This window comes from Papio anubis, chromosome 7 (genome assembly GCF_008728515.1).
Source record: "Papio anubis isolate 15944 chromosome 7, Panubis1.0, whole genome shotgun sequence".
NCBI lineage: Eukaryota > Metazoa > Chordata > Mammalia > Primates > Cercopithecidae > Papio > Papio anubis.
This window is the reverse complement of record NC_044982.1, coordinates 85,223,957-85,238,060: the sequence shown is the minus strand read 5'-3', so window position 1 is coordinate 85,238,060 and position 14,104 is coordinate 85,223,957. Positions and strand designations below refer to the sequence as shown.

General features: G+C 42.5%; 1 protein-coding gene and 1 non-coding gene across 18 annotated transcripts in view; both read right to left on the bottom strand.

The window, feature by feature from the left end:
- Positions 1–10,312, bottom strand: part of HNRNPC (heterogeneous nuclear ribonucleoprotein C) — a 59,437-nt gene extending 49,125 nt beyond the window's left edge. For 4 of the 17 annotated variants that reach the window (XM_009211105.2, XM_017961014.1, XM_003901532.3 and 1 more), the window contains exons 1-2: positions 9,891–10,312; positions 3,207–3,232 (exon numbers count right to left, since the gene is read on the bottom strand). The gene's annotated coding sequence lies outside the window, so the exon portion shown is untranslated. Of the gene's footprint in view, positions 1–2,483; positions 3,171–3,206; positions 3,233–3,515; positions 3,726–9,215; positions 9,262–9,890 lie in introns of those variants that run through there. The other 13 variants (XM_009211106.2, XM_017961015.1, XM_009211112.2 and 10 more) reach the window with 9 other exon arrangements.
- Positions 10,313–12,715: 2,403 nt separating this feature from the next.
- LOC116276299 lies at positions 12,716–12,856 on the bottom strand. The gene has a single exon (XR_004185711.1). It is a non-coding gene; the product is annotated as a U4 spliceosomal RNA (small nuclear RNA).
- Between the last annotated feature and the right edge of the window lie 1,248 nt (positions 12,857–14,104).

Below are 14,104 nucleotides of genomic sequence, written 5' to 3'. Positions count from 1 at the left end.
AAGACCAGCCTAGCCAAGATGAGGAAAGCCCGTCTCTACTAAAAATACAAAAATTAGCTGGGCATGGTGACAGGTGCCTGTAGTGGTGTGAGATCACACACACCACTGTACTCCAGCCTGGGTGACAGAGTGAGACTCTGTCTTATTAAAAAAAAAAAAAAAAAAAAAATCCCTTTATGTGATTAAGGTAGAAGAGATAAAAATAATGAAATAAAAAAAAAGATCCCCTCACCTCTTAGGGTTAGTTAGGTAACCATTTCAGCATGCCTTTTTTTTTTTTTTTTTTTTTTTGGAGACGGAGTCTCGCTCTGTCGCCCAAACTGGAGTGCAATGGCCGAATCTCAGCTCACTGCAAGCTCCGCCTCCCAGGTTCACGCCATTCTCCTGCCTCAGCCTCCTGAGTAGCTGGGACTACAGGCGCCCGCCACCTCGCCTGGCTAGTTTTTTGTATTTAGTAGAGACGGGGTTTCACCGGGTTAGCCAGGATGGTCTCGATCTCCTGACCTCGTGATCCGCCCGTCTCGGCTTCCCAAAGTGCTGGCATTACAGGCTTGAGCCACCACGCCCGGCCTCATGCTTTCTTTTTTTAAAAAGAGATGGAGTCTCACCGGATCTCTACAAAAAACACAAAAATTTAAGGCCCGGCGCAGTGGCTCACGCCTGTAATACCAGCACTTTGGGGGGCCGAGGCAGGCAGATCAAGAGGTCAGGAGTTTGAGACCAGCCTGGCCAACATAGTGAAACCTCGTCTCTACCAAAAATACAGAAATTAGCCAGGCATGGTGGTCTGTGCCTGTAGTCCTAGCTACTCGGGAGACTGAGGCAGGAGTATCGCTTGAACCTGGGAGGCGGAGGTTGCAATGAGCCAAGATTGCACCACTGCACTCCAGCCTGGGCAATAGAGCGAGACTCTGTCTCAAAAAAAAAAAAAAAAAAAAAAAGAGAGAGATGGGGTCTCATTATGTTGCCCAGCCTGGAGTGCAGTGGATAATCATATCACACACTAAAGCCTGTCAACTCCTGGGCCAAAGGACCCTCCTGCCTCAGCCTTCCAATTAGTTGTGACTGCAGGCTTACCAATGCCCCTAGCTTATTTCGGCATGCTTCTATAGGATCGGTATTTACCTCTCATCATATATGGACATTATTTCATTCATGAGTCTCCCTAAGCTGCAAAGCCCGTAAACATAATAAACTATATTTTATATCCCGAAACAGAACATGTCCCATAAAAACAATAAATTTGTAGAATTAACAAGGAGTAAATCTAACTAAACCTATAGTGAACAGCTTCCATATACTGACAGCAGCAAAGAAGTAGAAAAAATAGCTCTCATACAATAGAGGGCATCAATAAAACTTACACCTATTTAAAAAATAAAAAGATTCCCATTATTTTTCTAGATAACCTCCAGGAATCTTTTCCTTAACTTTCTCCCATTCTGTTTTGAGTGTACCTTTGGTTTTCACTTAAACTAGATTTTCCTTTTCATCCAAGTATGATATAAGGGGGCAAGTTTGTGATTTACCCTAATAAAACAGTACCGAATATGCCTTCAAAAAATTATTCCAGGTTAGGTGCAGTGGCTCACGCCTGTAACGTCAACACTTTGGGGTGTCAAGGCAGAAGGATTGCTTGAGCCCAGGAGTTCAAGACCAGCCTACACAACATAGTGAGACTGTCTCCATAAAAAATAGAAATACTTTAAAATAAAATCTAATTATCCCCCAGCTTGAAATCTATCAGAGCAACTCTAAAATGGTTATCTTACTCTTTGGCTATCCACATCTTTATTAATCTCTACACGATTCCTGTGAATAACACAGAATTCATTCCTTCTTACCATTAGGAATTCTATGAATTCACATTAGAATTCCGAAAATCTAGCTGGGCCTTGAGTCACCATTGTAAAAGGGGTCAGCCTGAGATGGTTCCTGATTTGGATGTATAGGTTAGAGTTCCCTGCTTTGTGAGGTCAAAAAGCCTACCTTTTTTCAAATTTTTAAAAACCTTCCAGTGAGACAGCATTTTAATATTATGTTGTATCTCTTGTGGTTTGACTCTTGTGAAATTTTAATGAGATAAAAAGTCTAAATAGAATACAATCCAAAAATGTCATGAACCCAAGAAATACGTTAAATGACAGAAAATGTTTACTAATTTGTAATAATCTAAAAAAAAAAACGGATTCCCCAATACGTTGCCTTGTTACTAATCATTAATGCAAGCCACTTTCATTTTAAACTTCAGCTGCTCTTTCCAAGTACCCAAAATGTTCTAATCAGCCCAAGTTAATTAGAAACTCCTATTATTCCATTAGTTTACAAATAACTGAGGTGGTCCCCCTTGGGAAACACTTCAAGATGCACATACAAAACGCTTAATCCAAACACTTCCAGAGGCTATGACCTATACACATCAGCTAAACTGTTAAATGGGTTTATTTCCTAGTCTTTGTAATGAATCCAAGTGGACCTCACACCTCTTACCATCACCCAGGAAGGGTGTGCATCTGTTCCGAAGGCCCCCCTGGCTCCAGGTCATCCTGGCTGCTGCTGCTCCAGGCTGGGCATCCATGTTGCTGCAGCTTGTGGTTTGTGAGGGGTAGTGTACAGGAAAAGCAGGATGGGATTTCAAGGGAAACAGGAGGAAGATGGCTTTCAGGGAAAATGCCATCACGATCATAAGTGTTAAGTAGTACCACACACATTTTATTGCAGCACAGTTTAAAAATTTAACAAATGAAAGATTAAAAATAAAAAAACAAAAATAAAAAAAATTAAAAATACAGACGTCCAGAGATGCTCTAAAACAGTTAAGTTAAAGATCAGGAAAAATAAGGTCATAGACTTAACAGCCAGTAAAATTCTGTTCAGTGTGGGGAAGGGGATAAGGGCAAGGGTGGGGTTGGGAGAGAAAAGGTTTATGTGATCAATCCACTTAAAAATACTAATGCCTTCGCTTTCTCTCCCAAGATGCAAAACTCCAAAGTCAATCAGGAGGCCGGAGAAATTCTTAGAAACATTCAGAAAAACTCGATTTTAATCCGGTTAAAAATCATCAGTGTCATTATCATCATCATCATCACCATCATAAGTATTAATATAATAATAATAATAATAAGTAATAGTAACTAGTAACAACAATAAAAAGGAAATCAGCGGAAAGTCAGGAAAAATGTTAAAAAAAAATTGGAATAACTTACTGTAGCTGAAGATCAAAAAAATCTCACTGTAAAAAAACAAAAATAAAAATAGCCCAGATTAGAAAAACGGGAGGTGCAAAAATGTCAAGTCAGTAAAGTTCATTTCTTTTCTCTTTCCAAAAGCAGTTTCCACAAAAACCGCAAGGATAAAGTTTTCAGTAGCAGACAAGCAAAGCCCTTTCGACATCATCAATCAATCTTAAAAATACACGAGGAAGTAGAGAGGTCAGTTTATGAGAGGCTAAAAGGCTCCTCCTCCTCTAACCCAACTGCTGCAGAAAAAATAGAAATAGAAATTTTAAAAATTACATCTTAAATCCAGGTCCCGGTTTTGGAAACAATTAAAAAAAAAACACCTGTACATTTGCCGTAGTGCACACCAAGTTGCATCATTATGTTTAAAATGTCTTTATAAAATCAGTTTTGGAATGGAATGTGTGTGTTCTGGAAGGGTGGGGAAGGGAGGTTAAAAATCAAAGCTGAGCTCCAGTGAGTAGGGATGGGGTTCGCCTTGCTGCCCTGTGAAAGGAGAAGGGACAGATTGAGTCAGAGTTCCTCAGAAATGTTGTGCCCTAAACCCCCAAGACAGAAACATCTGTCTATTGCAGCTAACACATTTTGGTCAAGCATTAACATTCCACTGGGATGGGACAGCCTCCATAGAATCACCTCTACCAGTGACTGTCTTCACAATTCTTCAACATCAATAGGTGACTAAAATTAACTAAATCCATGTCAATATGCCCTTGAGGGTCTCAAAAAGAGTATATCCAAATATTCATCTTGATAATGAGCAGTTTGGGCAAAGAAAATACAGAAAAACTGGGCCAACAAATAGAGGTGAAATAGTGAGCAAATGTCAAATATTGAGACTGTGAAAATTAAGCAGATTCATGGGTTTTAAACTTAAAGCCCATGGAATTTCCACTATGAGTAACAGACTGAAGGTGAATGGCCTACCATGAAGATCTATACTAGTGATACTAGATCTATTTTCAAAACCAGTGAGTGATCAAACCACAAGACCTAATAGGTTCTATTGTTAGGGGGAAAGATGTTTTAAATAAGGAGCACATTATTTCACTCACTGACAAAACGAAAATACAAATGGAATAAAAAAAGACTACTATGGCTACTGAATATTTAAGGTCATAAAATAGGTGAAAAAATTAAGGTCCTTATGTTAATACTTCTTTTGTTTCTGTAGTCCACTGTTTACTATGTAGCATGTATAGCTAATTTCAAGTTATGGATTCTAAAAATCTGGTACACAATACCACACTAAAATAATTTCCATGACAAACTGGTTGTTTCATCAGCTAAAATAAGAACTACAATTGGACTGTAGCTCCTTGTGCAAACAATGAACTAGCTGCACTCACTTTTCAATTTAGCCATAAGGTCTTATTCTCTTTTGTAAATTTCAGGAAATTAAAATATTTTAAGGCCAGGTGTGGTGGCTCACACCTGTAACCCCAACACTTTGGGAGACTGGGGTAGAGCATGGCTTGAGACCAGCCTAGGAAACGTGGCAAGACTTTATTAAAAACAAAAAACATTAACAGGGTGTGGTAGCCTGTAATCCCAGCTACTTAGGTAAGTCTGAGGAGCGAGGATCACTTGAGCCCAGGAGTTTGAGGCTGCAGTGAGCTCTGATGACGCTATTGCATTTCAGCCAGGCCAACAGACAGAGACCCTGTCTCAAAAATTTTTTTTAATTGAGCATTTACAAGTGTTCCTTGAGCCGGCCAGGCGCAGTGGCTCAAGCCTGTAATCCCAGCACTTTGGGAGGCCGAGATGGGCAGATCATGAGGTCAGGAGATCAAGACCATCCTGGCTAACACGGTGAAACCCCATCTCTACTAAAAAATACAAAAAACTAGCCAGGCGAGGTGGCGGGCGCCTATAGTCCCAGCTACTCGGGAGGCTGAGGCAGGAGAATGGCATAAACCCGGGAGGCGGAGCTTGCAGTAAGCTGAGATCTGGCCACTGCACTCCAGCCTGGGGGACTCCGTCTCCAAAAAAAAAAAAAAAGAAGTGTTCCTTGAGCCAACTATGCATGAATGACTACAGCAGCAACAGGTACTGTAACTAAAACCATAAATTTTTAAAAAGTAGAACAGTGCAGGAAGGACAGTTAATTTTTACATTTGATGTGTGAAACTGTACGAATGTACAAACTGCGGAAAAAGTCTGAAGAATTGTAGGAAATATACATCTGAATGTTCTTTTCCTGTTTATGAAATACAGTTATGGTGAAACATTTCATTTTCTTATTTGGAGCCACAGCCCAAACCTGGTAATCAATTTTCAAGATATGTAAGTTTATAGTTCAACCACAACCAAATCCTTTGTACAGATGCCACAAGACATAAGCTTAAAAGGAAAGAAAAATGTGAAAAGAAACTAATTCTATGTTTCAACATCAAGAAGTTCAGGTATCTCCCAAGATTTTATGTTAAACTGAAGAGCTACCACTCATAAAAAGACCAACTTTAGGCCGGGCACGGTGGCTCACGCCTATAATCCCAGCACTTTGGGAGGCTGAGGCAGGTGGATCACGAGGTCAGGAGATCGAGACCATCCTGGCTAACACGGTGAAACCCCGTCTCTACTAAAAATACAAAAAAATTAGCCAGGCCCGTGGTGGCAGGCGCCTGTAGTCCCAGCTACTCGGGAGGCTGAGGCAGGAGAATGGCGTGAACCTGGGAGGCGGAGCTTGCAGTGAGCCAAGATTGCGCCACTGCACTCCAGTCTGGGGGACAGAGCGAGACTACGTCTCAAAAAAAAAAAAAAAAAAAGACCAACTTTAGCACTATTTTCAATCAAGAATATTCCTTGAGGTCAGGCGGGGTAGCTCACTCCTGTAATCCCAGCACTTTGGGAGGCTTGGGGCAGGCGGATCACCTGAGTTCAGGAGTTGAAGATCAGCCTGGAAACATGACTCTGTCTCTACCAAAAATACAAAAAATTAGCAGGGCTACTGAGGCTGAGGGCACCCTTAAGCCTGGGAGGCAGAGGTTGCAGTGAGCTGGGATGACGCTACTGCATTCTAATCTGGGTGACAGTGTGAGGCTCTCAAAAAAAAAAAAAAAGTATCCTTACATAAAGCTCAAAGGTAGTTTTTAAAAAAAGTATCTCTAGGTTATTATTTGTCAAAACCTGCCTGAAGTTTGGATCCCTTCTTCTAAAGGGGTCCCTCTCAGAATGAGTGATGCATAAGCATCATCACCTGGAACTTACTAGAAGTTCAAACTCTCAGGCCCCACCCCAGACTTAATTAGAAAACCTGGTGGTATAGATCATAGCAATCTGTTTTAACTAGCCCTATTGATTCTGGTGTTGGCTAACGTTTGAGAACCACCGTGAAGATTTTAAATCGGGAATCTCTCTCTTCCCCAGTTTATAATCAATTATTATTACTTATTATTATTTGAGACGGGGTCTCGCTCTGTCGCCCAGGCTGGAGTGCAGTGGTGCGATGACTCACTGCAACCTCTGCCTCCCAGGTTCAAGCTATTCTCCTGCCTCAGCCTCCCGAGTAGCCAGGACTACAGGCGAGTAGCCGGGACTACCTGCGAGCGCCACCACGCCCAGTTTGTTTGCATTTTTAGTAGAGATGGGGGTTTCACCATATTGGCAGGTTGGTCTGGAACTCGTGACCTCGTGATCCACCTCGTGATCCACCCGCCTCAGCCTCTCAAAGTGCTGGGATTACAGGCGTGAGCAGCCGCGCCTGGCCTCTAAAATCAATTCTTTAAACAAAGTGCCTGTCCTTCCAGTGTACTGGGACAGAATCAAGTTAGAGCACCAAATGATGTTTTCCTGATACAATATAAATCCAAAAACACATAACCTATCACAGTAAATGTACCAAAGAAACCTCTTTCCTTTGGTTAAGAAACCAAATTTTCTTGTAAGATTTTCTTATTAACTAAAGAAAAATAAATTTTCTTTGGTTAAGAAACCAAAATTTCTTATGTTAATAAATCCAAATTTTTCAATATCGAGAAAACCTGTAGTTATGCCACACCTCAACTTTCTAGTTCTCACCAATCCTCTAGTAAATGTAGTATACACAAAACCAAAAGCTTCCCATTTCCAATGAGAATACAAGAATATGCATATTAAGAGCAAATAATGCTCCCCAGAGACAACTACTAATTATTTGAAGACTGAAATAATGTGGTTAAGAATAGTAGTAACTACTACTAATTTAGAAAACTGGGGCCGGGTGCCGTGGCTCACACCTGCAATACCAGCATTTTGGGAGGCGGAGGCACGAGGATTGCCTGATCTCAGAAGTGAGACCAGCCTGACCAACACGGTGAAACCCCGTCTCTACTAAAAATATAAAAATTAGCCCGGCGTGGTGGCGCACGCCTGTAATCCCAGCTACTTGGGAAGCTGAGGCAGGAGAATCGCTCAAACCCGGGAGGCAGAGGCTGCAGTGAACCGAGATTGTGCCACTGCACTCCAGCCTGGGGCAACAGTGAGACTCCGTCTAAAAAAAAAAAAAAAAACTGCTTTAAAAAGACTGTATCTGTACAGTTTTTAGTCTTCTGGCAACGAAAAATTTGAATTAGAAACTAAAAATTCAAATAAGTTTAAAAAAAAAGTCTAAGTCCTCTTATTTAAGCAAGGAGGATTAAAATCTATTTCTCCTCCTAGGCAAACTTACTCCCTATTCAACACCTCACATTCAACACTTATATTAAGTTTTAATAATTTGCCCCTTAGTCTTTAAAATTAGAGCAACTAGCTATTTGAGTTTATTCTTTGTGTCGCACTGCCATTCCATCCAAAACAAGGTCGAATGCCATGTCAAATCCTCTAAGAGATTTAATTACAAACGTAAGCTGTTTAAATTCTCCACAGAAGGAACATCAACTACCAAGTATTCCCAAGAGTGGCACACGAATGGGGGGGAAAAAAGGTCAGAAAACCTGCAACCTGGCCATCCTTCAACTTTTCCCCCTAGCCAATACGCTAGCCAATACGAAAATGTTACTAAATGCCTATCCAGTTGAGAACACACCTGGAATTGTGATATAAATGTCGTGGCAAACAGTTCTTGATATTAAAGAATTTTTGGTACGCTGATACACATACTGATCTGATATACATACTGTCGGAAGGAACCCGTATTTCTAACACCTCAAAGGCAAAGAAAAGTGCCCGTCAATCAATTTCAGCTATTAATAACTGTTCTTAAATACTAACTTCTGACATTTCTCATTGCCAACATTTTTACTACATGATTTCCCAATTAATCTATTTTTGCCTTTACCTCATTTCTAACAGTTTAGCACGATGATAAACTTTAGTTTTAAGTTCCTGTAATAATATATTTAAACTTAAAGGGGTCGCGATGTTTTTGACCCTTATTTTACTTCCTATCAAATAGGTTGCCTTACAGATAAATTTCTTACCCGGCAGAATTGGTTTAAACTGTGCTTAACAGCTTTAGTTTTTGTGAAATTAACAGATTGTAAAAAATAACCAAATCTCATGTGAGGATTTAAAAAACCGATTTCCCAGATAAGTGAACGTGACACTAAAGATCTGTAACTTTAACTTACAAGTTTTTAATCAAATTTCAGCACCGAGCAAATAACAGCACTGTTAATATTTGCTTAATAAAATGTAGCTGTGAATTTTTGCCCAAGTTTAGGTGGACGGGAAAATTAACATCAGAATAACCCGAAAGTCAAATTTTGTCATCTTACACTTAGGAAGTTACGTTAACAACAAATTCTCAAGTCTCGTAGTATTTTTCTTAAGCGCAATTTGGGAATTTCCAGTTACCTCGTGGTTTCCGTCATCAGGTTCTTGCAAAGATTCAAATATTGTACTTTTAGAACCCGGTATTCCATTAACCAGGTAAAAACCACTCGACTGACCTCGTGGTCAAATTCCTTAGTAGTTCTGCTACTGACTTAATTATGACCCTAGCAACCAACACTTTTCTGCCTCAGTTTCTGTCTGAGAAAGAGAGTTAATACCTACCTCAAGCAAAGTTCCACTAACTTATATATTTCAAGTGTTTTGTAACCTGCAGATGAAAAGTCAGCTGTAATTATTAATATAGTTAAACACAATATTTCCTTTTACAAACGTAAGTGAAAATAACTACTTCGAGCTCCATTATTTGCTCATAGAGAGGAATAAAATAAAAAGTTATCAGTAAAATGCTAAATCTTTTGTTAAACCTTTCTCGTAGGCCACGCGGCACGATGCAGGATTTAAAGGCTCGCGATACATCTACTTGGTAACCTTCCCCCTCCCCCTCCCCCAATTTTTACATGTAAGAAGAACCGAGGTAATAGAAGGCATCGGCGCTATGTTAACTTCGACTATATTAATGAACATCGCGATCTTCATTTTCAGGATCCCGGAGTCCTCGCGGTCGTAGAAAATGAAAGGAAAGCAGCCGTTAACACAGGAAGAGCGAAAAAAGGGCATTTTCCCTGGCGATCGTGGCCCAGAGGACACCAGGTTAAACCTACGCAGAGGCTGAGGCCTGTAAAACCGCCTCCCGCTTCAGACCTAATCCCCCAAAACAAACAGAATAAATGAGGGCCCGGTTAGTTAGGGGGAAGGGTTCCCTCATATTCTCTCCCACACCCCCTCTCGCTTCCCAAAAAACCCAGCGCCTTCCCTGCGTCCGCCCTCTCCACTTACCAGGAGGGGGGAGGGAGAAGAGATTCGATTCTGAGTCTCCTACTCCCGGATTCGGCGTGGAGAAACCGACTGCTGGTCGAGGTCGGCACCGCGGCCACAACCGCTCAGTCTTCGTCTCTTCACAAAATGGCCCCCGAGTCTCCTCTGCCGCCGAGGCGAAGGCCTAGTCCCCGCCCCATCCCTAAGAATCTTCCTATTGGCTGTGTGTTTTTTCGCTCCCGCTCCTAATTAGACAGTTCAACCGCTTCTCACAATGATATCCAGTCACAATTGGCAGTGGGTTAGACTAAGCAGAAGAATTTCCACATGCGTGAGAGAAACTAGTTTGTAACTGGTTAATTTTCTTGTCATTTATCGTCTGGGGAATGTTTATTGGCTATTGCACCGGACGACCCTCTGGGTGGAAACTCGCCTTTGTATCGCGCACCGTCTCACATCCGGGTATCTGGAAGGCCTGATTGGCGGCCGCGGTGTCCTATCGCTGCTCGTTAGAGTGCCTAGTAAAAGGTTCGCCCAGACCTCGGATTTCCGGCGGCGCGGGGGCGGGGAAGGGCTTGAGGGGCGTTGTTAGGTGACGGGCGCAAAGGACTTGCCCTAGCCCCGGGCCTAGGAGAAAAAAAGCGCGAAATGAAGCCTCCGGCGTGCAATGTGAATAAAGAAAGAACTTTACTTAAAATGAGGAGGGAGCAGCGGTGACTAGGCCGTGTTAAAGTGTGTAGAAAACTAACCAGCCCTGCCGTTTTTCCAACCCGAGAGCCTTTCTCAGGTCCAGATTCGAATGTCAGCTACCTCGTAGACATCTCTGCTTCTCAGCCTATTAAACCCTTCTTCAGACAACACATATTCCATCCAAACCAACTGACTTCCTTATTCCTCTCCAATATGAAAAGTAAATGAAGTGCAAAATCCCGGCCTCTGGCCCAAGTCATCTCACTAATATCTTAAGTGCCAGTAAAATTGGCCCATCCCTCCGAATCTGCTCCCTTAATTTCCCTCCTCTTAAAATGGCTTGTCTCCTACGTACCCCCGTCACCTGCCAGTCCTTCTGGTTACATTATAGGAACTGCGCACACAGTGGATTAGCATCAGCTCTACTAAGGGAGCCATTTCTTTTTTTCTTTTTTTCTTTTTTCTTTTTTTTTCTTTTTTTTTTTTTTTTTTTAAGGCAGAGTCACTGTCGCCCAGGCTGGAGTGCAACTGCCTCCAGTTGAGGTTGATTGGCGGCCGCGGTGTCCTATCGCTGCTCCTTAAAGCGCCTAGTAAAAGGTTCGCCCAGACCTCGAATTTCCGGCAGCCTAAGGAAATCCTGAGTGACAACCTCCGCCTCCTAGGTTCAAACGATTTTCCTGCCTCGGTCTCTCTAGTAGCTGGAATTACAGGCGCACGCCACCATGTCCAGCCAATTTTTGTATTTTAGTATAGATGGGGTTTTGCCATGTTGGCCAGGCTGTTCAGGTGATCCACTCGCCTTGGCCTCCCAAAGTGCTGGGATTACAGGCGTGAGCCACCGCGCCATACCGCTTTAAACTATTTTAAAAAGCAAACACAAAAAATACGGGAGAAAGTATACACTGAAGTGTTAGTAGTGGTTCTCTCCTGGTAGGAAAATTACATGTGATTTTTTTTTTTTAACTTTTTTTTTTCGAGACGGGGTCTCGCTCTGTCACCAGGCAGTGGTGCGATCTTGGCTCACTGCAACCTCCGCCTCCTGGGTTCTAGCTATTCTGCCTCAGCCTCCCTAGTAGCTTGGACTACAGGTGCGTGCCACCACACCCAGCTATTTTTGTATTTTTAGTAGAGATGGGGTTTCACCATGTTGGCCAGGAAGGTCTCCATCTCTTGACCTCCTAATCCGCCCGCCTCAGCCTTCTTGCTGGGATTACAGGCGTGACCCACCATACCCGGCCTTAAAACCTTATTGTACTTTTCTATATTTTCTAAATCATCTACTTTGAGCAAGTAATCAGAGGGAGAATATCCTACGAGTGCTTAAAGCCTCGACTCAATTGCCACATTGCAATTTATTTAAAATTACCTCGTAGCACCATGGGTAGTTTTACACTCCTCTTCTCTCCCTTCCTGGATGGTAAGATTTTTTGATGGCAGAGTTTAATTCTTACCCTTCAATATATTTTCCTTGTTACTACCTCTTAATAAATTAATGAAATATTAATTAACCATTAACTTGTATTTATCAGGGGAAATTGCTATTTTTCCAGGACAAGCAGATAGACTGTCCTTTTTTCTCTCTCTTTTGAGATGAGGTCTTGTTCTGTTTCCCAGCCTGGAGTGCATTGGCATGATCCCAGATCATTACAGCTTCAACCTCCCAGTCTCAAGCAATCCTCCCACCTCTGCCTCTGTAGTAGCTGAGACCACAGGTGTGCACCACCACGCTGGCTAGTTTTTTTAATATTTTGTAGAGACAGCGTCTTGCCATGTTGCCCAGGCTAGTTTTGAACTCCTAGGCTCAAGCAGTCCTCCCTCCTTGGCCTCCCAAAATGCTGGGATTACAAGCGAGAGGCACCATGCCAGCCCTGTTTTTTCTTTGTTGTATATTTTATGTAGTACTTACTCAGAGAGGCCTGGAGTCTGTCGGGTCTGGTTGACACATAATTTATATTATTATTATTATTACTATTATTACTATTATTTGAGACAGGATATCACTCTGTTGCCCAGGCTGGAGTGCAGTAGCACCATCAGGGCTCACTGCAACCTCGATCTCCTGGGCTCAAGAGATCCTCCCACCTCAGCCTCCTGAGTAGCTGGGACTACAGGCATGTGCCACTAGACAAAGTTTTCTTTCTTTCTTTTTTTTTCAGTCTCTGTAAAGACTGTCAAAAATTGCCAATGCCAACTATATTGCAGGTCATCACGGCAGGGTATTGGGAAAAATTTTCAATTAGCAATAATCACGCCTCAGATAGACCTCATTGGCTAAGATACTGCCACTGCGCAAAGCTAGTTTTCTAATTTTTGTAGAGATGGGGTTTCACCATGTTGCCTAGGCTGGTCTCAAACTCCTGTGCTCAAGCAATCCACCGGCTTGGGCCTCCCAAAGTGCTGTGATTACAGGCTCACCCATGTCTGGCCTCTTGACTTAAGTTTAAACAAAACTCTGTCTCAAAAAATAAAAATAAAATAAAATAAAATTTTATAGAGCTCTCTCATTTTAGCTAACACTGCTTTATACTCTTTTTTTTTTTTTTTTGAAATGGAGTTTCACTCTCGTTGCCCAGGATGGAGTGCAATGGGACGATCTCGGCTCACTGCAGCCTTTGCCTCCCAGGTTCAAACGATTCTCATGCCTCAGCCTCCTGGGTAACTGGGACTATAGGCACCCGCAACCACGCCTGGCTAATTTTTGTATTTTTAGTAGAGATGTGGTTTTGCCATATTGGCCAGGTTTGTCTTGAACTCCTGGGGTCAAGCAATCCGCCATAGCTCCCAAAGTGCTGGAATTACAGGCCTGAACCACTGCACCCGGCCAATACCTTTTTTTTTGAGACAGAGTCTCGCTTTGTCCTCCGGGCTGGAGTGCAGTGACGCGATCTCGGCTCACTGCAGCCTCCGCCTCCGGGGTCCACGTATTCTCACTGCCTCAGCCTACTGAGTAGCTGGGACTTCTGAAGCCTGCCACCGCAGCCCAGCTAATTTTTTGTATTTTTTTAGTAGAGACAGGGTTTCACTGTGTTAGCCAGGATGGTCTCGATCTCTCCTGACCTTGTGATCCATGCCTCGGCCTCCCAAAGTGCTAGGATTACAGGAGTGGCACGGCCCAGCCTTTTTTTTTTTTTTTGAGACCAAGTCTTGCTCTGTCACCCAGGCTGGGTGCAGTGACACAATCTTGGCTCACTGCAAGCTCCACCTCCCACGTTCAAGCGATTCTCCTGCCTCAGCCTCCCGAGTAGCTGGGATTACAGTCGCCCACCACCACGCCTGGCTAATTTTTACATTTTTAGTAGAGATGGGGTTTCACGATGTTGGCTAGGCTGGTCTTGAACTCCTGACCTTAGATGATCCACCCACCTCGGCCTTCCAAAGTGCTGGGATTACAGGCTTGAGCCACCAAGCCCGGCCCCAATATCATTTTTAAAAACTAATCCCCTGTTCGAGACATTGAAGTTGTTTCCAGTTTTTCAGTATCATATATCAATTATTTTATTTATTTATTTATTTTATTAATTTATTTTTTGGAGGTCGGGGTGGAG